A 22,363-nucleotide genomic window follows, 5' to 3' on the forward strand; every position below is an offset into this window, starting at 1 on the left:
GTCCCTATATTCATGAAAAGTCCTATAATTTACCCAATTAAGCCACCTAATAAATTAGTAAAAATCTGGAGAAATGTTTTATATTTACTGCCTGCTATGACTGGATTTGCCTAGGGAAAGTTTGCCACTATTTGAATATGTTTTTCTCTGTAGGATGTCTTGTTCCCTCTGTTCCATTCTGCTTGTCAGTGAACCCCAGGACAGCCAGCACGCCTGCTCTGTGGCAGATAGCTGTCTTCACAGTTTATCTCATGTGGCTGAAAGCTGCTGTATTGCAGATGTAGCAATCGTTTCCCTGTAGGAATTAACTCCTTTCTGAATTCTCTCTGAAAGTAACATCTTGCTTTTTCATGCTCTACTGTCTTCATTTATGTATGGGCCAGGTGTTGGCAGGCAGCAGAAATATTCTTACTGGACTCAATAGCTGCCTTTGAAGAATTTATATCACTATGGAAAACAGTATGGCAGTTCTTCAAAAAATTAAAAACCAAGCTGCCATATGATCTAGGAATCCCACATCTGGGTATACATCTGAAGGAAAGGATATCACTATGTTGAAAAGATATCTGCATCCCCATGTTCATTGCAGCATTATTTATAATAGCCAAGACATGGAAACAACCTAAGTGTCCATTGATAGATGAATGGTAAAGAAAATGTGGTATCTATACAATGGAATGTTATTTGGCTGTAAAAAAAGAAATGCTGCCATATGTGACAACACGGATGGACCTTGAGGGCATTATGCTAAGTGGAATAAGTCAGACAGAAAAATACTAATGCTGTGTGATCTCACTAATGTGTTGAATCTAAAAAAACCCCAAACTCATAGAAAAAGAGATCAGATTTGTGGTTGCCAGAGGCAGGGGTGCAGGGGAATTGGGTGAAGGTGGTCGTAAGTGCAAATTTCCAGTTATAAGATAAACACGTACTAGGGATGTAACGTACAACACGATGCCCACTTCTGTATGATATATTTGAAAATTGCTAAGAGAATAGCTCCTAAAACTTCTCATCACTGCTGAAAAAAAATTTTGTTTATAACTATATGAGGTGAGGTGATGGATGTTAACTAAACTTATTATGGTAATCATTTCACAATATACATGTATGTCAAGTCATTATGCTGTAGACCTTAAACTTAAACAGTGTTGTATGTCAATGATATCTCAATAAAACTGGAAGAAAAAAAATAAAGACACTTTATTGAAAAAAAAAGAATTTATAGCATATTTTTGAGTCCATATGATTTCTTCATTTTAGTTTGATTAATATGCTTTTGCATTTTGAATTTGTTTGGCTTTTTCCCCAGAGTAGTTTCAGATCTGGTGAAGCAGGTAGGCTATTTTTGGTGAGAATTCAGAAAAGTTTATGAGTAATTCAGAGCTTTTTGCAGATTTCCTGTTCTGTGCTAAAATTTACCCACACTATAAAGTATATCTGTTAGTATGGGGTTTGCCTCAAAGCCTCTATTAATGACCTCTCTACTCTGCTTCTTTATGCTTCTTCTGAAGTTTCAAGAACAAAAGATTTAAAGTATTGTTCATCAGGATTCAGCTCAAAGACCTTTCTCAGAAAATGGAGGGATTTCTCCATCGGTTGATTTCTGTCATTTTCCGTGGTCTGGCTAGAAGCCCTCGTCTGCAAGTCAGGGTCATGGCAGGACCTTAGCTCTACAAATGCATTTGGAAATCTGAAATCCTTCCTAAAGTTGGGAGCCTTCTTTATGCCCATCTTGCCTGTTTTCTACCACCTGCCACTCACATAGAAAGGTAACACCCAGATGTTTCTCTGACATTCTCCCGCAACCTCACAGCTGCTCACGACCTCCACACACTCTTCACCCATCCTTTTCTAGAGAATAGTCCCTTTTAACTAAATTCATTGGAGATTAAACTCTCAGTAAGCTAAGAGGAAGGGAAGAAGGTGGGGGGTATCATAGAAAAGGGCAGAGAGAATGGTGGGAGAGCCAGGTCTCTGTTCATCCTTAAAGCACTAGAGCCTCAAATGGACACCGCACCAAACAGAACCTCATGACCAGGACACCTTAGAACACTTCTCATCTCTCTTTTTTGGGCTACTCTACATCTATTAAGGTAGTCAAAAATGGCAGTTATTCTTCTGGGGGCATACAATTTTCTTGATACCAGTTGATCTTTCACACAAGCAATTCTCTCAAGTATATCTGATATGAGCTGCAGTAAAGCAGCTCCTATAAATCTCTCCTATTCTGTGTGTTTCCATTGTATACATACATTCTTTTACAATGTATTTTATTTATTATAATATACTTATTATTTAGAACATATTTACATATTATTTTGAATTATATAATATATAAAAATAATATTTTATATTATATAGTATAAATATTTCTATGTAAATATAAATATTATAGCAATATTTAAATATAGAATAAATATATTTATGTCAGTATATATTTTATATATATATATATTTTTTTTTAAAGATTGGCACCTGAGCTAACAACTGTTGCCAATCTTCTTCTTTCTTTTCTTCCCAAAGCACCCCAGTACACAGCCGTATATTCTTGTGAGTGCCTCTGGTTGCACTATGTGAGATGATGCCTCAGCATGGCTTGATGGGTGGTGCCACATCCGTGCCCAGGATCCGAACTGACGAAACCCCGGGCCACCCACCGAAGTGGAGTGCACGAACTTAACCACTCAGCCACGGGTCTGGCCCCTTTATCAGTATATTATACAGTATTTATATATTATAATTATATATTTTCTATATAATATATAAAAGTAATATATCTCATCATATATTACATAATACTCTATTTTATATTCTATATAATTTGTATGAGTGCATATATCAGTAATATATATTCTGTGTGCTTCTGTTATTGTTTTTTTTAACCTAAACTTAACACTTTATATTTTTCAGAATGCAATTATATTTTATGAGATTTCTTGCTTTTCCAAAGCATAAAGAACTATTTGGAGCCTGTCTTTATAATTTTATTTTTTTGGTTAATATTCCAAACTAACACAATATTAATTGCCAAGTCCTCCAGCTCTGAAGTAAAATAGGGCAACTTTCTAGCTGTGTGGCCTTGGGAAAGTTACTTAACCTCTCTGCCTCTGCTTCCTATCACATACAATTGTTGAAAGGATAATTTATCATTAGATAAACCCAGAAAAACCCCAAGGATGGTGCCTGGCAAATTACAAGCTGTTAATAAATGTTATTTCCATTAGGTTATTGCATCGTCATTCTGTGGGCCCTCCTCCCCAACCCCCCGATGGAAGCAGAGAGAGCTTTGTCTCATAGGGGTTGTTTTCAGGCCTTCTGGGTACAGTGACTCCAATCCCAGCTCTTCTTGTTTTGGACTTTAGCTTTTGGAGTCAGTCCAGCAGTGGCCTCTCTTGTTTGTCAAAAGTCTTATGTAAGGAGAGCACTAGTCTTGTCACCTATTTTTCTTTTTCTTTCAGCATAGATATGAGGTCATTAGAACTGAGAAAATGAAACCACTGTTGTTATTACTTCTCAAAGAAATGCAGTAAATTACTTTGTACTTGAAAAATTGTTCTTTCTCCTGTTGTCACCCTCTTGCTAGTCTCACTAAGACTCTTGGCCCTGAGCCTGATTCGGACAAAGAACTTATTCTGATCACGGATAGGGAAACTGAAGAAAAGGGGCAGGATTGTATAACGGGTTCTCAAAAAGTCAATGTCATCTCTTGTCCCTCACATTTATATAGCACTCTGTATTTTCATTGTTACCTTTGTAATACACATAAATGAGGCTGGAACACTGAAAAACAAAACAAAAACCTTGGAACACCAAGAACAAAACAAAACAGAAAAACAAGGGGGCATGCTCCCAAAAGGAGAGCAGGAAGGGGGTTGTTGTTTGTGTAAAAATAACCATATAGTAAAAGACACTAGGGAAGTTGAAACTGCAAGTTGTTCTTTCCTTACTTGGAAGATGAATGAATGAATGAATGGATGAATGAATTGAACGAATGAAAGAAGGCACCTTCCTGCCCCTAACCTAGTCATATCCCTAAACCCATCATGAGCAGCAGGGGTTGTTTTAAATAGTTGCCTCCATTTAAAAATAATCATTGATAATTTGTCAGTGATTGTTCCCTCTCTCTTGTCTGTATTTCTCCAAACAGCTGAGGAGAAATTCAGGGAAGCTGAACTCAGAATACATGTTTTGTCTGTCCGTCCATCTGTCTATCCATCTCTATTCATTCATTAATTCACTCAGTCAATATTAAATTTCAACAATGTGTCAGACACTGTTCTATGCTCCTAATATTTGAATACAGTACAAATAAAAATAAAGGTAGTGTGGAGGATGGGAATTGGCCACCCCAAGATATGTCTCTTTGGCATGAGGATTATTTGGGGCTGGTTACTTTTAATAAACTGCAGACAGGAAAGAAACTCTGAAAAGCAGAGTTTACTTACCCTTTGTTAAGAAACATTTACATTGTAGAGGAAATCTCCATCTGTAAAGGTGTCTCCCTCTCTGTACCAGGAAGGGGGATGACCTTATCTCAAGAAACTCTTAGTTGATGCCAAAGGCAAAGACTTAAATCTGCATCTTGTTTACTGTACTTGTGTGGTAACCTCTTGTAACTGACTCTCCCCACCCCCAACATCCTCCTTTGTCTTTAGCTGAATATGATATTTAAGGTGGTGGCTTCAGCCATTTGGGCGAGTTGCTCAGGTTGCCTGAGCCACTCCCACATATACATGTTATAAAGCTTTGTTTAATTTTCTCCTATTATTTGGTTTCATGGGAATTTAATTTGTTCTCCAGCCAGAAGAACCCACAGTGGGTAGAGGAAATGTCTTCCTCCCCTACAGTTGCCAACATTTATTGATCCTTCACTATGTGCCAGGAACTATTTTAGCTGTTCTATATATGCTATTGTGTTTAATCTCTGATTATGATTTATGACATATATTATGATTATCCCCTGTTTAGAGATCAGGAAACAGACACAAAGGGATTAAAATAACTTGCATAAGATTACATACTTTCAAGTGGTGGATCTTTGCTTCAGCCTTGGTAGTCTGGCTCCAGAACCAAAACTAGGACTAGAGTGAGGGGAGTGAGGCCCCTGAGGTGTAGAGTTTAAGGAGACACTTGCTCTCAGTTTGGTACAAATGCTGACCCTGCACTTGCATGACAGTGAGAGTGAGTGTCTCCTTAAATGACGTGCCCTCGGCACCTCACCCCTTGCACTGCCTTGCCTCGGCCTTGTCCCTCACCTCCATTTCTAAACTCTGCCCTTTACAGCTCAACATTCTCTACAAAATTGTACTATGGAATAGAATGGTCACATTCTGATCTGAGCTTGCATTGCTGCCACACAAATTGTGTAGCTGAGGGTTGAAGATAATGTAGAAATAATGAAATCATAACATAATCTCCATACATTGCAGTTAGAAAGCCATTCCTGAAGCAGCTGGTATACCTTGGCATAGTCATCAAGTCATATAATAGCCCTTGGGCTTGAAAGGGATATAAGTGAATCACTTGGTAAAACTATTGTACTTTAAAGAAACTGAGGCCTAAAAAAGATAAAATAATTTTCACAAAGTGACAGAAGCACAATTGGCAGAAATGAAACTAGATCACTAAATTCCTAATTCCTACTTTCACTAAGTATTTCTGTGTATTAGTCAGGGTTCAGTGAGAGAAGAGGAGCCCCCAGGAGTTATATATACATATTTCTTAAGGAAATTTGATTTTGTGCAATTGTGGAAGCTGGCTCAGTAGTCTCTGTGAGGCTCTTGTCTTTGTCTGATGTTAGAACTTAAAGCTCACAGGCAGGGAGTAGAGCACGGACAGGTCGGAACCACAGCCAGGGCTGCATCCTCACAACAATGGGCTGGCATCTGAGTCATCTCTCACTGCCTCCACCCTCAATGATGTAGGGGTCCTGCAGGAGGAGCTGGTGCCCTTTTCATGGAGCTAAACACACTCCTGGTCCCGGACTCAGAGACACTTAAGGAGGATCCAGGGAAGGTAGAGCAGTTGCAGGCCTGGCACACTAAGGAGTTAAGCCAGGAGATGAGTAACAATGTGTCCGAGCTACAAAAACACCTGCCTGCCCTTCCAGGCATAAAAAAGCAAAATTATTGCTTCTTTTCCACCCTCCAAATCACATGCAAAAATGTTTGCTGACTCACCCTGACTGGAAACATACCAGAAGGAAATTCTGGGAAACACAATTCAGTCTAGCTAAGTTGAAACACTACAAAGCTCTCAGTTTACAACTCTACCTCATTTTTGCCTAACTCAGTCATTATCACGTGAGCCTTTGGGCGTGCCTCCCAAGATTGAATGCCTTTTCATCATAACAAAATGTTGAAGAATAAAATGCCTTCTTGATTTCTGGGATAATGGCAGAAGAAGTCATAGCATCAGAAGCCTTTTCTAAAAACAGCAGCAACATCAACAAATTAAGTCATTCTTCATCTATGTATCTTCTGAGAGGAAGAAAACTCCAAGAAAGTCTATCCCTGGGGAAGTCACTTCCCTCTCATAACACATGGAAGTGCTAGTTCCTGCCAGGATCCCTGGCCCCCATCCTTATCCATAGTCTCTTGTCACAATCCCAGGATCAGGGGGAATATTCTTCATCTTAGCAGATTTCAATAGCAATAAACAACATTGTTGTATGAGTCAATGAATACAAGATCTGGGATGCTAAGGAACAGACATCAGTCAAAAATGTTTTTCAAAAAAATCCATTTCATTCCTAATCAAGATACTATAAATTCATGATCTTCCCTGGTTTCTCAGCTGTCCAATGTGGAGGTCTCTCTTTTTAACTTGTGGTCTGCTTTTCAGGACTGGAGCAGAGACTTGTGCATCCTCCCTTTTAGGAAGGACCAACACAAAAGGCTGCCTGGACTCAGGTATCATGGATGTATCCTATCACTGGTCCTCTCCCTCGAGGTCATGTGCCTCCTTCTCTAATTATCCCCAAATGACTGACAGTGATGACATCCATATATAAAGTTTTCCATGATCATTTGGGCACTAAAAGGTGGGTTTTTGCTCTTCTCTAACAGAGACAAATCAAAGCAACAAGTGTGCAAATACTCTTATGGCAGAGTGCAAGACCAGAGACAATCCTTTGCTCTATTCTAGATTCTTATTATTATTTAATTAAATTAGATCTCATAGAAAACATTGAAACATTTCAAATAGCCAAAAAATCCCCCAGTGGGCATCTGCACTTTTGTCCAAGGGTCCCTGGCACACCATCTGCAGCAGTTCCTACCATCTGGTGAATCTCAAGGATTCCAGGAATGTGAATCACAGCTATAATAAAGTTCTTTAGCAGAGACTGCAAACATTTTTTAAGGCCCAGATTGTAACTATTTTCAGTGTTATGGGCAAGATAGCCTCTGTCTAAACTAACTACTCAACTCTGCCATTATAGTGCAAAAGCAGTCATAGACAATAAGTGTTCCAATAAATCTTATTTACAAAAGCAGGGGGCATAGGATATTGAGTCCACCAACTGTAGTTTGTTAATTCTTGCTCTATAGCCCGATAAATTCTTCCTGTTCACAGAACATCTTAAGGAAATGGCCCCTAGTATTATTTACTCTACCTCCTTTTATTTCAAATTCATCCTATTAGTACAAACGACCTCAGGTCAGGAATATCTTATTGAATACCACAAACATGCCACCTCTGCCTATACACTGACTAAATCTTTTGACTAAAGTATTAATAAAGTCCTGCCAGTTGTAGCTTTCTCCTCTCCTTAGCAAGCTCTTTGCAGCTCCCCACTTTACAATATTTGTCTTAGCAGACCTCTTTCCTGGGTATCAAAAATGTTGTCATCAGCTCTGTTTCCATAGAGTCTTTCTTGATTCTTTAAAGAAGCATGGGTACACTGGGGTAGACATGGTTTCTTAAATAGGAAAGAAAAAGCACTAAACATATAAGAAGTCTTGATGGCAAAACACCACCTAGTGTTGACTCTATGGTACAGAGTGCTCTGAGGATTTAAATGAAGAAGTGATCACATCAAATTCTGCAAGGCAGGAATGGTTAGAAGTCTTTCCTGCAGAGGCAGTTCTTGAATGCTCATTGAAGGATGCTGGAATGTTATGTGGTTGTAGCAATGGTGGAAACTTTCAAAAATTTACATAGTATGTCAAGAACAATGAGGCCTTTATTTGGGAGTCAGAGAGCATATCATTTGACTGAACTCTGTGGTACATATAATTGTTTAGAGCAAGAGATACGTTGGAAGCAAATGTGGGAAGCCTTGAATCATCCATCAAAGGTATTATAAGAGAAACTGCCTTCATGGAGTGGGTAGTGGGGCTAAGCCAAGATGAATGAAGAGGTTTCATCTTGATTATCAACTCCCATGAATTGATAGTGAAAGACTGGAATGGTCTGCTGGGAAGGATTCTAAACTCACATCTGCACAGTGGTAAAAATGCTGTGAACAATTAATGATGTCCGCCATGGTCGTTGGAAGGAGTAGTGGTGTATATTCCTCAGGTGTTTGGATAAGTGACCCCCATGGGCCCTTCAAGTGACAAGATTCTAAGATTCGATGCATCTGAAAAACGTGTTCTTGTTGAAGACTTTTGTTTCTCTATTCTGAAGGTTAGTTTCCATTTTTATTTTGTTGAGAGTATAATAGCTATGCAGTTGATTTGATCTTGAGTATCTTAACTCATTGAAATTCTGTTACAGTAAGAAGAAAGTGAAAGAGAGAAAAAAGCAATTTGGAAAAGGCCAACTTGAGTTGAATGAATCATCTGAAAAACACCTGTAGTTTCCTTTTTCTCTGAGCTTAGTATATAAATTGCATTATCTTTGGCAAGCCATCTAGGAAGAGAAAAAGGAATCATGTTGCCTAGTGACCACTCTCTTTATTCTACCTGCCACTGAAAGAGACCTGCTCTGACACAGGCACCAGGACTCACCTTTTCTAAACAGAAGCTACTGGCCAAAAAAAAAAAAAGCAAAAGGAACACTTTTTTCCCAAAAAAAGGACGTGTTAGTTCTGGAAGGTAGTTCTCTTCTCAGCTGCCAATAAAAAGAAGCCTATTTTTTGGTTAACAGCTCAATTCTTCAGCATCAGAAATGTTAGAAACAATAAAGTCAGCAAAATCATGGGCTGGGTGCAATTGTGTGCCTGCGTATTCCTTCAACCATTCAAATTCAAAATAGCAAGATATAGATTTTGGTTCTTACATTGTTCCTCTAGTGGTGTTAAGCTCTTTCAGAATTGGAGTGCGATCTTCAAAGTGTTTACCTACCTAAAGTCAAAATAATAATAGTATATCAAGGCATGCCAGTGGAAAACTTCAGCTTGTTCCCACCTTCCTTCATCTCCTCCACCCCTCCCCACACTCACTTTCAGCTTCAGAAAAGAGAACAATGGGCAGTACAAAATATTCTTGGAAAAACTTATTAGGTGTCACACATGAAAAGAATCTATGTAAGTCCAGTTACCTGGATGCAGGAATCATGAATGCTCACCTTCTCAGGGCTCATCTAAGCAGTGTGGGGAGCAGATTTAGCTGTCAACTTAGAAGGCTGCTTCACCGAAATGGGGGTGGGGTGGGAGAGCCCCAACACTGAGTTACATTGTGTGTGTCTGCCCATTGACTCAAAATCATATGTACTGAGCCTGTACAGTATGCTTGATGCTACACTGTAAAGATGAAACATGAGGAGTCCTGAGATCAGGGAGCTCTCGGTGTAGCGGAGGAAATGGAAACACAACTAAAATAGCCCAATGCAACGTGAGAATGGTCACCACACTGCCTGGGCACTCCTGGATGGTGTTTTCAAGCAGGAAAGGCCAGAGCTGTTAGATATTTTGGAAGAGAATGTTCAGCCCCCTGAACTCAAAATCAGGTCCAGAGGTCTTTAATGTCATTGCCATAGAAACATCCTCAACATACAAATTTAAGGATCAGTATTTCATCTAAATGATTAAATGTTGCACAGTTTTAAAGCATTTTACATTTCATATAAAGTATATATTTACAAACATGCATATATGGTGATATACACATGTATATGTTTTAATGGACAAGAGAAATGTTCAAGAATTTAAAGTAAAAAAATAACACAAAAAATCTGTGTGTGTGTATGTGTATATATATGTATATATATAAAACATAACAGTATAAGCCCAGGGATAAATTTCTAGCAGGACACTTATAACCCAGCCGGATTTTTTCCCTTCCCCCAACTTCCAGGAATGGCTGACCCACCCCTGTCATTCCACCACAGCCTGTGGAGGTGCAAACGCCCACCCAGATTTCTTCAGCTTCCCCTGGGCTTCCGTGCTCTGGCCTCCGGAGCTCCAGCTTCCTGGACATCATGTTTATGCCACTTGTTTTGACCTAGAAGTGAAATTAACACCTCTTCCCAGCGCCGGAAAATACTCGTTCACACACCGCAGCAAATGCCTCCCCAGAGTCGTCTGGCTTCCCCAGAGCCGGATCCTTTAGTCAGAGGACACCCAGCCCCCACACCCCATCTCTTTCCTTCCTGTACCAAGGGACAAGATGTTCTCCCACGCTGAATCCAGAAAATATATCAGTTTATGTTTCTCAAAAAAAGAAAAAAGAAAGAAAAGAAAAAAATAAATTAAAAAAAAAATCAGAACCACGGTCCCCGCTCCAAAAGAGGAATTCTGATGCCGCTTGTTACTTTAAATAAAAAAATAAAATTCAACTCATTCCACACTAAAATGCTAGTGGAATCCCAGTGTTCTGAGACTGTGGGTTATTTTTGAGTTTTTTCCCTTGTGGTTTTCTGTATTTTCTCAATTCTCTGTGTATTCCTTTTCAAATAAGAAAAACAAAAGAAAAAAGATGTATTTAAAACACTCCTGAAAGAGGGTGTGGAGAACTCTTTGGGAAAGGAAAGTGGTGGGGCCATCAGAGCCCAGCTCAGGGAGAGCAGGTCGGTGAGTCGGCCAAGCCTGCCCCCTAGTGGAGAAGCATGATAGCACCTTCCACTCCTCCAGGGTCTGTTAAAATTGCCCTTGCAAAAAAAGCTCCTTGACGTAGGTCTCGGCGATAATTTTTTCATTATGACACCAGAAGCACAAGCAATAAAAGCAAAAATAAACAAGCAGGACTACATCCAACTAAAGCTTCTCACAGCAAAGGAAACATCAATAAAATGAAAAGGCCAACTGTGGAATGGGAGAGAATATTTGCAAATCATATAGCTGATAAGAGATTAATACCCAAAATATATAAGGAACTCACACAACTCAATAGCAAAAACAAAAAAAAGAAAAAAAATACAAGCAAAAAATGGGCAGAGGACTTGAATAGACATTTTTCCAAAGAAGACATACAAAAGGCCAATGGATACATGAAAAGGGGCTCAACATTACTAATTACCAAGAAAATGCAAATCAAAACTACAATGAGATACCACCTCACACTGTTAGAATGGCTATTATTAAAAAGACAAGAGATAACAAATGCGGGCAAGAATATGGAGAAAAGAGGAACCCTGGTGCATTGTTGGTGGGAATGTAAATTGGTACAACGACTACGGAAAATAGTATGGCGGTTCCTAAAAAAATTAAAAATAGAATTGCCATATGATCCAGCAATACCACTTCTGGGTATACATTCAAAGGAGATGAAATCAATATCTTGAAGAGATTCCTGCACCCCCATGTTCATTGCAACATTATTCACAATAGCCAAGACATGGAAACAACCTAAGTGTCCATTGATGGATGAGCAGTTAAAGAAGATGTGATATATATATATATATATATATATATATATATATATATATATACACAATGGAATATTATTTAGCCATAAAAGAAGGAAATCCTGCCATTTGCAACAACATGGATGGACCTTGAGAGTATTATGCTAAGTGAAATAATTCAGACAGAGCAAGACAAATGCTGTATGATCTCACTTATATGTGGAATCAATCTGTAAACATTGAATTCACAGAAATAGAGAATAGAATGATGGTTGCCAGGGTCTGAGGGGTGGGGGAAATGAAGACATGTTGGTTGAAGGGTATAATCTTCCAGTTACAAGATGAATAATTTCTGGAGACCTAATATACAGCATGGTGACTATAGTTAACAAAACTGTATTGTCTACTTGAAGATTTCTATGAGAGTAGAGATTTAATGTTCTCACCATAACAACAACAACAAAATGATAATTATGTGAGTGAAGAATGTGCCAATTAACCTTATTGTGGTAAACATTTCACAATATATGTCACGGTTCATCATATTGTACATTGTAAACTTGCACAAGGTTATATATCAATTATATCTCAATAAAGCTTGCAAAGGTAACCCAGTCTCCCCCTTTGAAAGCCAATGAATGACCTTTTCTCATCCTCATCCTCAGCTTGCCCCTGCTGACAGGAAAGGGGGGAGGCCGTTGCATTCTGCATGTACAAGACCCTGCCAGGAGGGGGCCCTGGCGGTTAGGAGGATGCAGGAGGGGGACAGCAGAAATGTAGAGCCGCTTCCGAGGCCACTTCCTTTCTTTTCTCCGTAAGAAAAACAGAAGAAAGAAACAAAACCCTGTTTCTCCAGCTCCAATTCTACCCACAATAGCAGAATCCAGCCCTGCCCTAGCCCACCCCCCACTCCCAAAATACGTCTGGGAGCTCCATGGAATGTTCTCAGGGTTTCTCCTCCCTGTCCCACTTGCCATGGCCACGCTCCTGCCCCTGCTCCCTCCAAAGCCCAAGCCAAGCCTGGTGTCGGCTGCTCTGGTCCTGTGTTGACTCAGCACGTGGCCGAGTTACAACGTGTGGAAACCGCAGTAACGAGGAGCTTTAAGCTTCTTTTATTTCAGTCTCCATCCTCAGGCTCTGGCACAAGCGCCGAGCACAGGGAGGATGGGCAGGCGGATCTAGAACGCAGTTGCTCCTGCAGCCTCCCCTCCCTTTACACACTGAGCCGTGTTCCTCAGACCAAATTTGTATTCTCCCATCCTCTCTTCCCTTCAATTCTTTCCCAAAAGACTCCTAGTCATTTCCGCAAATGACCCCCAGAAGGGCGCCACCCCATACAGTGGCACACCAGTAACAATTGGTCCCTGAATGCCCCAACGGCATGATGGGGTCAGACTCAGCTTAGCACAGCTTAAGTTTTGAAGCTGAGATCCTGCTTCTCTTGCCTAGACACACACACAATATTCACACACATAAATGCACACAGATACACACATTACATATTTGTCTATTTGAAATAGTTCTATCTCCAATTACTCTTGACATCCTACTGGTCACCCACCACCCCGCCCTCCTAACCTTTCATAGGATGATGGAAAATATATTTGCACAGCATTAAATCAGATAAGTATAGTCACTCCAATTGATTTTTGGCCCCTTGATACAATCTTCTGAATGAACCAGGAAGAAATCATTGCATCTTTTGGTGCCTCTAACTCTACCATAAAAGTAGGAGAGTGGGGTGGGAGTGGGGGAGATATATTGAGAATAGCTAGAGAGAGACAGACAAATGAAGATTGAGAACCAGTTTGGGCTGTCCTTCAAATCAGTTGAAAATATGATGAAGCTGCTCCAGAATGTACATCAGTCACTCATACCATCAGATTGGCTGAGCAGTGGCGTCGTGCTTTGCACTGTATCAGTGCGGAGAAATGTGTAGTAGATTTGCTGTGGTTGCTATAACAAATAATCCCAGACTTGGTATCTCAAAACCACAGAAATTTATTCTCTCCTGTTCTGGAGGCTAAAAGTCTAAAACCAAGGTGTTGGCAGGGCCACGCTCTCTCTGAAGCCTCAACGGGAGAATCCCTTCCTGCCTCTGCTAGTTTCTGGGAGCCCCTGGTGTTAACTTGACTTGTAGTGGCATTACTCCAGTCTCTGCCTCTATCTTTACATGGTCCTCTTCCCTGTGTGTCCCTGTGTCTTCTCCTTTTCTGTCATAAGGACACTGTCATAGGATTTAAGGCTTATCCTAAATCCAAGTTGATCTCATCTCAAGATCTTTAACCTAATGAAAAATAAAAATAGTAGCTACATTATAGTGTGCTACATGCCATGCACTGTACACATATTTTGGCTAATTCTCACAACAGCCCTGCAACCTTGGAAACCCTACAAAGTTGGTGTTATTAGTCCCATCTTACAAACAGGAAAATTGAGGCTCAGAAAAGTTGCCCAAGGTTTACAGAGCATACCCCTTGACTGTTACATCCTTGTTGCCAACTTCATTCATTCATTCATTCATTCATTCCACAAACATTTATTGAAGGCCCACTGCATGCCAAGAACCATTCCAGGTACTGAAGATAAAACAAAGAACAAAACAAAAATTTCTGCTTGCACAAAGTTGATATTCTAATGAGAGAGACATACAGTAAGCAAATACGTAAAACATATAGTATTTTGAATGGTGATATAGCTATGGAAAATCATAAAGCAATGTGTGCACCTTGTCAAACATATCAACTGACAAAATATCTTCAAGACAACTGGGAAATTTGAATATATACTTGTATATCATACTGTTAATTTGTTAGATTTGATAATGGCATGGTGGCTGTGTTTCTAAAATAAAAGTCTTTAAAGATGCAGACTGAAGTATTTATGGATAAACAGTGTTTGCAAAAGTGTTGCTAATTATTGATGTTGGATGATAGATATGTGAGAAACGGCCTTTATACTTTTCTAATTTTGTGTAAGTTTGAAAATTTCCATAATACAAAGCTTTGGGTAGAGGCGGCAGATAAAATATGCAAGGGGTTTTATAAGACCAGATAGATAGATCAGGTAAGATGTCACTAAGAAGGTGACATTGGAGAAAAGACTTGAATGAGGTGGAAGAGGGAGCTGTGTGTATCTCTGAGAAGGAAAGTTCCAGGCAGAAGTAGGAGCTAGTATGGAGCCCTGAGGTGGGAGTGTGGGAAGGGAGGAATGTCCTCCAAAGAAACTGGGTGAAACTATAAGAAAGAAATGAAAATATTATAATTGCTAGGTTCTCCTCTGCTTTATCGATATTAATAATGTACTTTATTGTGTCTTATGCAACAGAACATTTTGCACAGTATCACAATGCCTATTAAGTTGTGGCATCATTTTGAGACCAATCAGACTTTAAAGAACAAGGTTTTGAATATTTTAAGTGTAGACATTATGAGCTCTTTAAAAGCCAAAAATTATTGCAGCTTTTCAAACTATAAAAGGCCACTGAAGCATCCTACAGGTTTTAATTTCTAATAAGGTAAATATCAGTTGCTATAACCCACATAAACAAAAAGTTCTTTGGGGTCCTTAATTTTTTTTTTTTTTTAAAGAGTAGGGGGTTTTGAGACCTAAAAGTGAGAAAATCACTGTGGGTTGTCCCAGCCTTGTTGATAGGTCCATTTCTTCCTATGACCTCTTATGAAACTGTTGCTTTGGCGCTCCAAGTACCTCCTGACATCCCTGGCTGGGCCCAGGTTATTGGTCCTTCCAGCTCAGGAAGCTGCAAAGACCCGAGGGACCTGGATCACAGTTAGCTTGTTTCCTCCTTGGCATTTTTGTCTGGTATTTTCTTTTTCTTATTTCTTCTTTTTTCTTTATTCTTTTTTTCCCTCATGTTTCTTTTGCTTTATTCTCTTTTCTTTTTCCTTTATTCTTTTCACTCATTTCTTTTTTAGTTTGTTAGTATTTATTCAGGTTATTTTTCTTTTTGTCTGGCATCATGGTTCCCTTAGAAAGACCAGTTCCTTAGCTGAGCTTCGAACTGACTCTCTTTTGAGGTGATCTGAACCCAGCCTCCCGACAGCTCTCCCCAAACTTAAGCCGACCGTAGGCCCCTCGCCTCCAAGTGCGGCAGTGAGTCCAACACATTGCGGCCCCTCAGCCACCTCTGCTGAGAGGCTCATGCTGACGGCGTCTCCGGGAGACCACTGGGGAGAGTCACGGCTGGGCTGAAGGGGGCGCAGCACATCCTGAGTGGGGAAGCGAGAGCCGGGAAGGTCAGTAAGGAGACTCGCCTCCTCCAGTCCAGAGACTGTCCCACAGGCAGGAATCGTGAAGGCTTGGATCATCCCAACATAGTGAAGTATCTGAAGTGATGGCCGCTGAGGAAACCCTCTGCCTTGTTAGGCGGGGCGCTGGTGGAGGAGGGGTGTTTGAGTCCCTAGGGCTCATGGCAGCAGGAAAGACGAGAGGCTGAAGGCAAATTCCACCAGACGGTGTCTGCTGTGCAAACTGTCACCAGAAGCGTATTGTCCATAGAGACTTAAAGGCAGAAAAGGTGCTCGTGGATGCTGCCATGAATGTCAAACTTGCATACTTCGGCTTCAGCAACAAATTCACCTTTTACAACAAGCAGGATATCTTCTGTGGCAGCCCCGGAACTCTGCCAGGGTCAATGTCTGACCTGGTGGTTATATGGAGTCTGGAAGTTATTCTACATGCACGGGTTGATGGATTCCTGCCTTTCCATGGAGAGAACTTCTCAGAGCTGTGGGAGCGGGTACTGATCAGCATATATAACATTCCTTTCTAATCCACGGAATGTGAAAATCTGCTTAAGAAATTTCTCATTCTCAATCCTAGCAAGAGAGGCAGTCTAGAGCAAATAGTGAAGGATCCATGGGTTATTGTGGGTCATGAATATGAGGAACTAAAGCCCAAAATGGAGCCACTCCTTGACTACAAGGACCCCCGCGGGCTGAGTTCATGGTGTCCGTGGGTTACACACGGAAAGAGAGATCCAGGACTCACTGATAGGCCAGAAATACAATGAGGTACCGGCCACATAGTGCCCACACTGGGGCTAGACCCAGAGATTTTGCCCGAAGGTGAGACCCCAGCCCCTCCCTATGGCTATGACCACGGCGGCAGGAGGCCACTGGTTGCTTCTTCAGGAAGTTCAAGATCAAATCCACAGGAAGAAGTCTGTGTTTAAGGTTTGCCGGAATGAACCTGAAAGCAAAGACAGAGGGAGGACATGCCTCCCTCGCGCGGTGGGCAGGGAGGCAGGGATAAGAAAATCCAAGGCTTTCCAGCGGCCAAGCCGGCTCAGGGGGCGGACGAAGGTCCCAGCTCCGCGAGCCAGGCGACGATGCGGGAGACGCGGGGCTCCCCGCAGGGGGACTCGCGCGCGGTGGGGCCGTGCACACGCCAGGGCGGCGCCCCCCGGCCGGCCAGCGCCACGGCTTCCAGGAGCGTCGCTCCAGGAGAACCAGCGCCTGGGGACAAGAGGAGAGGCCGCACTCGCCCGCCTGGGCCGAACGCAGCCTGGCCGGTGCTTCCCCGGAGCCCTGCTCTCTGCCTGGCCGTCTCCGTCTTCTCTTCCGCCTGGTGAGGGAGAAGAGATGGCTCTGGAAGACAAGCAAATACAGTTCCAGTGAGGACAGGCAGAGGCTATGACTCAGAGCTCGCTGGAGCCGGGGTTGGCCGCCATCTGTTGGTTTGGCAGAGGCTCCAGGCAGGCAGGGCGGTGGGAGAACTTTCTCTTGAAAAGGGAAGGCTCCACGGGTGCAGACTGGAGGCTGATAGCACCGCGGAAGCTAGAGGAGGACTAACTAGAGTGGGACATCTTATGTGATTGGTTTGGGGAGCATATTTGGCTTTCTCTAGTTGGACCCGAGTTGGAAGGGGAGTGTGGGTGTGGGGGGCATAAGAGAAAAAAGGAAGCTGGCAGTCCTTGACCCAAGTTCTGATGCCTGTTGCTTTACTGGAATAAGAAGCCCAAAGCAGCCACATAGCAATTTCAGCTTCCAGGTTAATGGAGCCATGAATCAATGTAGATCCATCACTCTGGACATCTCTCCTTCTAGGAACAATTAATATCTAGGTGAAGTGTTCAGAGCTCTTCCAATGGAAGAGAACAGCTTATAACCACTGTCCTTCAGAACCATCCCTAAATTGGGCTGGAGTTCTGCACTTGTATACTTGGGGGCAGTACCAGCATATCCTGCAGAATTGTCTATAAAGTGGCCCAAATAGTCTCTTCCTCAGTCAACTAGTCACATGGAAGTGCCTATGATGGCACAGGTAAAGACTGAGTGAAGAGACAGTGTGATAGAAGTGCAGGTCGTGGGAATCTTACTCGTTTGACTTACTTGAGCCTTTAGGTCCGAGAAGGGCTCAATTTTGTATATACCACTTCTACTAGATGATGAAGAGCTCCTGTGCACACCCTACTTTGTAGTTGATGGGTCAGACTACACACAATTCATGATGGGTAGTCAAGTAGTATATGACTTGGTGGCCTAAGGTCAAACATTCAGTTTCTGCTAGAGCCCTGGATAAGCCAGACACTGTTCCTTAAAGGAGAATAGTAATTTGCAGAGGATAGAGTAACTGCTCCAAGGTCCTAAGGGTGTGTTCTGTGACTCACCTAACAAAGTCTCTGTAGAGCATCTCTATCAGTGACAGATACTTTGGGCATCATTAAATCTGCTGGGTCATATGGCATAAGTAGCAGAGCAGCTTGCCTGCAGCTCAGACCTATTGCAGACTCTTCTCTTGTTCTGAGCTCAGGCAAAACTGGTAGCCTTTAGGTTATTCAGAAAATAGGTCAAAGTAGCAGGATGTATTGTCTCTAAACTCCAAGGAGGCCTGCTAGGCTCAGTGCCTCTTTCTCAATGGAAGTAGGGAACACACGCAACAACTTGTCCTTCACGTTGGAAAGTACATGTCAACAATGCTCCAGACACTGGACTCCTAGAAATGTCACTAAGGTGGCAGACTTCAGAAATTTTAAGAAGCTTATTTCCTACCCACTGATACACATGTGTCTTACCAAGGTGTCTAGAAGGGTCACAATTTCCTGCTTACCAGGTCCAAATCACCATAATACTATCAATATCACAGCAGACTAGCATGATGTCTTATGAAATGGAGAAATAGTCACAGTCTTTGCAAGCAAAGGAAATAGTGGCAGAGCACTAGAGACTTATATATGCCTGAGATAGGACGGGGAAGGTGCATTTCTGGTCCTGTCTGCTGGACGCAAACTGCTTCTGTTGGTCTTTACTAACGCAGATAGATGATACGGTATTTACCAGATGCATAGCTGTACACCACAGCCAGGGAATGTGTCAGTTTGCTCTGACAACAAAAAGACATCTGGAACAGCAGCTAAATTGGAGTGACCATCTGATTAAGTTGATAAAAATCCACTGTCACCAAGATCCATCTGCCCTTTGCATAAACATAATTGAGCAATCCTTTAAAGAGGAAGAAATTGGCATTAAGACCACACAACTAATAAATGTCTGAGCAAAGTTCAAACCCATCTGTCTGGCTCCAAAGTGTAAGTGCTCATCCCTACACCATAAGACGCCAGTGACTCTGTAATCACATCCAATTGGCACCACAAATCTGGACATGCAGATTCATTACTGGGAATTAGTCTCATTTTTTGGTAAAAAAAAAAATCTCCCCCAAATATTTAATAGATTGCACAGTAGTTACCAAAAATAAGATCCAATCCTTCTGCAATATTTGAATGGTTTCTGGTGGAAGTCCAAATCGTGACTGGCTTTCTAGATGGCAATTTGGTAACGTATCAATGTCCTTAGCGGCCACCGTGGGCGCAAGCAGTGGGGCTACCCAGGGGCCATGTGTCCACAGCCCGCCAGCCTTACCCAGGATGTCATTTCAGTTACGGCTTTGAGCCCCAGCTCCCAGGACTCAGGGCAGTTGAGTTTGGTGGAGCTGCGGGAGGCGTTGAAATGCCAGGAGAGACTTTGCACAATGAAAAAGTCACTTGCAAGTTGCGCACCGAGGGTAAAAAGATCTTAAGACTCTGTGGCCAAACTGCAAGTGGCCATTGCAGAACGTGAAGGACTTGGAGGTACAGGGAACGGTTTCATCCCATTAGATTAGACTGTAAGCTAAGGTGAGAAGCTACTGCAGGAGTGGATGCGGACTCAGTTAAGGTCCAGCATTCTGACATTAATGCTGACATTTCATGACCAGTTTCTGGCTCATCCTTTGTAGATACAGCAGGTCATCTAAAGGCCTGTTAGACTGTTCATCTCCACAAAACGGATGGAGAGACTTCAGAGGCGGAGTCGGCAGTGGGCAGGGGCAAGGCTTCCAGCTGCAGAGCCGGGACACCTGCCTTATGAGAAGCTGGTGGGCACCTCCCTCAGCATCTGTGTACAAGTCAAGCAGAAGATACTTCAGCTCTGACAACCTGTTTACTGCTAGGTTACAAAGGATCGCAACTGCACTCAAAGTGAACACCACACAGAAGAAATCACAAGTACTATAACTTGATAGGCCTTCATAGTGGAACTCAGAAGAAGCCACATTCATGGAAGTGCTAGAAATTCAAGCCAAAAACCCAGCCCCCATCACATAAATTTTTAAAAAATGTATGACCTTTCCAAAAAAATAACTCATCTAGTCGTCATCCAAGAAGAGGGGCTCCTGTTTCCTCAGAAAGAGGGCACAGGGAGAAGAGGCATCTTGAAGACATCACAGCAGCTGGACTGCTGCCATTTCACAATGTTCCTACACAGCTGCTTTCCTAGAAGGATCTTTGGCCCTTCAAAAACAGTTATGAGGAGATGCAAGCCAAGCTCACAGGATAAAAATTAGCTGAAAGATTGAATATTAAAATGCAGAGCTCTAATCCGGAAGGGGAGACTTCAGGCGAAATACTGAGAAGTGAGGGATGAAGACGGCAATCAGTTCTCCGATGATGTATTCTGAATACGGGCATTGGAATAATCTCCTACATCTGCCACTGTTGAGATGAAGTTATCTTATATCAGACTTTTTAACAAGTATCAAGATTAGTGTCAGACACTATTGAGGGCAAGAATTTTATAAAGTTACACTAAGGGACCTATAAACAAATGCCCAGTTCATCTCATGAAGATGAGTTTCATGTGCTTGAAAAGTTTAATATTTGAATATTCTGTTTAACCACATTGTATTTGTCATGCATTTGTCTGACTACTGCTTATGGTGGAGCACTCTCTTTTTTTCTTGAAGCTAAATGAAAGCAGCTGACTACTTTTTGACTTATTCTCAGGTCTGTCAAATATTATTTATTATGGGTCTTTCAGTGAAATACTTAGTTGTGCCGAGCATCACCTACAATGAATTAAGAAGACATAGCACCCTTCTTTTTTGGATACAGAAGGAAGCAGTCTAGAGAATTTTATGCATTTTTTGCATGGGGTTGTTGAAATATTGGATGTGAAGTACCTAGGAAGAAGCTCATAGGAAATGCTTAACAAATGTGTATTTCCTCCTTCTGTCTTCCTTTAGGAAGAGTGTTACCTTTCCCCTGGTTGGGAATAAGGAGTACTTCTAGTAGAAGCTGAAAGGTGGAAGGTCTTCCTAGGTGACCGAATTTTCCTGGAGCAGCCTGGGTTAGGAAAAGTCTAAGATGATGGATGGAAGTGAAGGTTGTGCTCTTCCTGTGTTGAGTTCTTTGATCTAACAGATGATAGGTTCATTTACTGGACATTAACATTTGGAAAGGAAATTAATATTTTCAAAAGCTACATTTGAATTGTTGTCTTGCCAATACATCACTTTAAATTTCCCTGAAACGGGCACACATTTAGGCTGCAGAAAACTTGGTCCCACATATATATACTTTCATGTCACCTAAAGTATTATATAGTTGTCTCCAGAGAAATTAACACTTATGTTATTAAAGATTTATTTGTCTAATATGTTGGTGACTTTAAACAATTTTGAAAGAAGAATAAAATATTAATCAGAGCAAAAATGATAAATCCTTAAAGGAGTGCCTATGTTAGACCTACAAGTTTTATTTCTACGATTGTATCATAGATATAATAACATGGTTGTGTAGCTTATATTGGTTTTTAAAAACGGAAATAATCTAAACATCCAACAAAGGGGATTTGTTAGATAAGTTATTGTACCTTCAAATGACAAAATCATACATGCAACCATTAAAAATAATTTTTAAAATATGTTGAATAACATAGAAAGATTTGCAATATTAAGTGGGAATAAAAGCAGATAACTAGGGGCTGGCCTGGTGGTGTAGTGGTTGGATTTCTGCGCTCCACTTCCACAGTCCAGGGTTTACAGGTTCGGGTCCTGGGCACAGACCTAGCACTGCTTGTCAGGCCACGCTGTGGCAGCATCCCACATAAAATAGAGGAAGATTGGCACAGATGTTAGCTGAGCGACAGTCTTGCTGAAGCAAAAAGAGGAAGATTGGCAACACATGTTAGCTCAGGGCCAATCTTCCTCACAAAAAAAACCAACAAAAAATGAAAGATAGCTAAATAATATGTATGGTATGAGCCCATTTTTGTGAAATTCTGTATGCAGAGGAAAATAGGGTTGGAAGTATGTACACCAAAATGGAAAATATATTGAACCTATATAATAA

The 22,363-nt window shown here is 41.4% G+C and overlaps 1 protein-coding gene and 1 pseudogene across 21 annotated transcripts in view; both read left to right on the forward strand.

Moving 5' to 3' along the window:
* The window catches only part of LIPA (lipase A, lysosomal acid type), a 194,384-nt gene that overhangs the window by 121,056 nt on the left and 50,965 nt on the right, over positions 1–22,363 (forward strand). For 11 of the 21 annotated variants that reach the window (XM_070224554.1, XM_070224563.1, XM_070224551.1 and 8 more), the window contains exon 2: positions 2,527–2,697. The exons of the other annotated variants lie outside the window; for them this stretch is intronic. The gene's annotated coding sequence lies outside the window, so the exon portion shown is untranslated. The remainder of the gene's footprint in view (positions 1–2,526; positions 2,698–22,363) is intronic. 21 annotated transcript variants of the gene reach the window in all.
* Positions 16,289–20,830, forward strand: LOC111774523 (DNA-directed RNA polymerase II subunit GRINL1A-like; annotated as a pseudogene).

The sequence above is a fragment of the Equus caballus genome, chromosome 1, assembly GCF_041296265.1.
Source record: "Equus caballus isolate H_3958 breed thoroughbred chromosome 1, TB-T2T, whole genome shotgun sequence".
Lineage (NCBI taxonomy): Eukaryota > Metazoa > Chordata > Mammalia > Perissodactyla > Equidae > Equus > Equus caballus.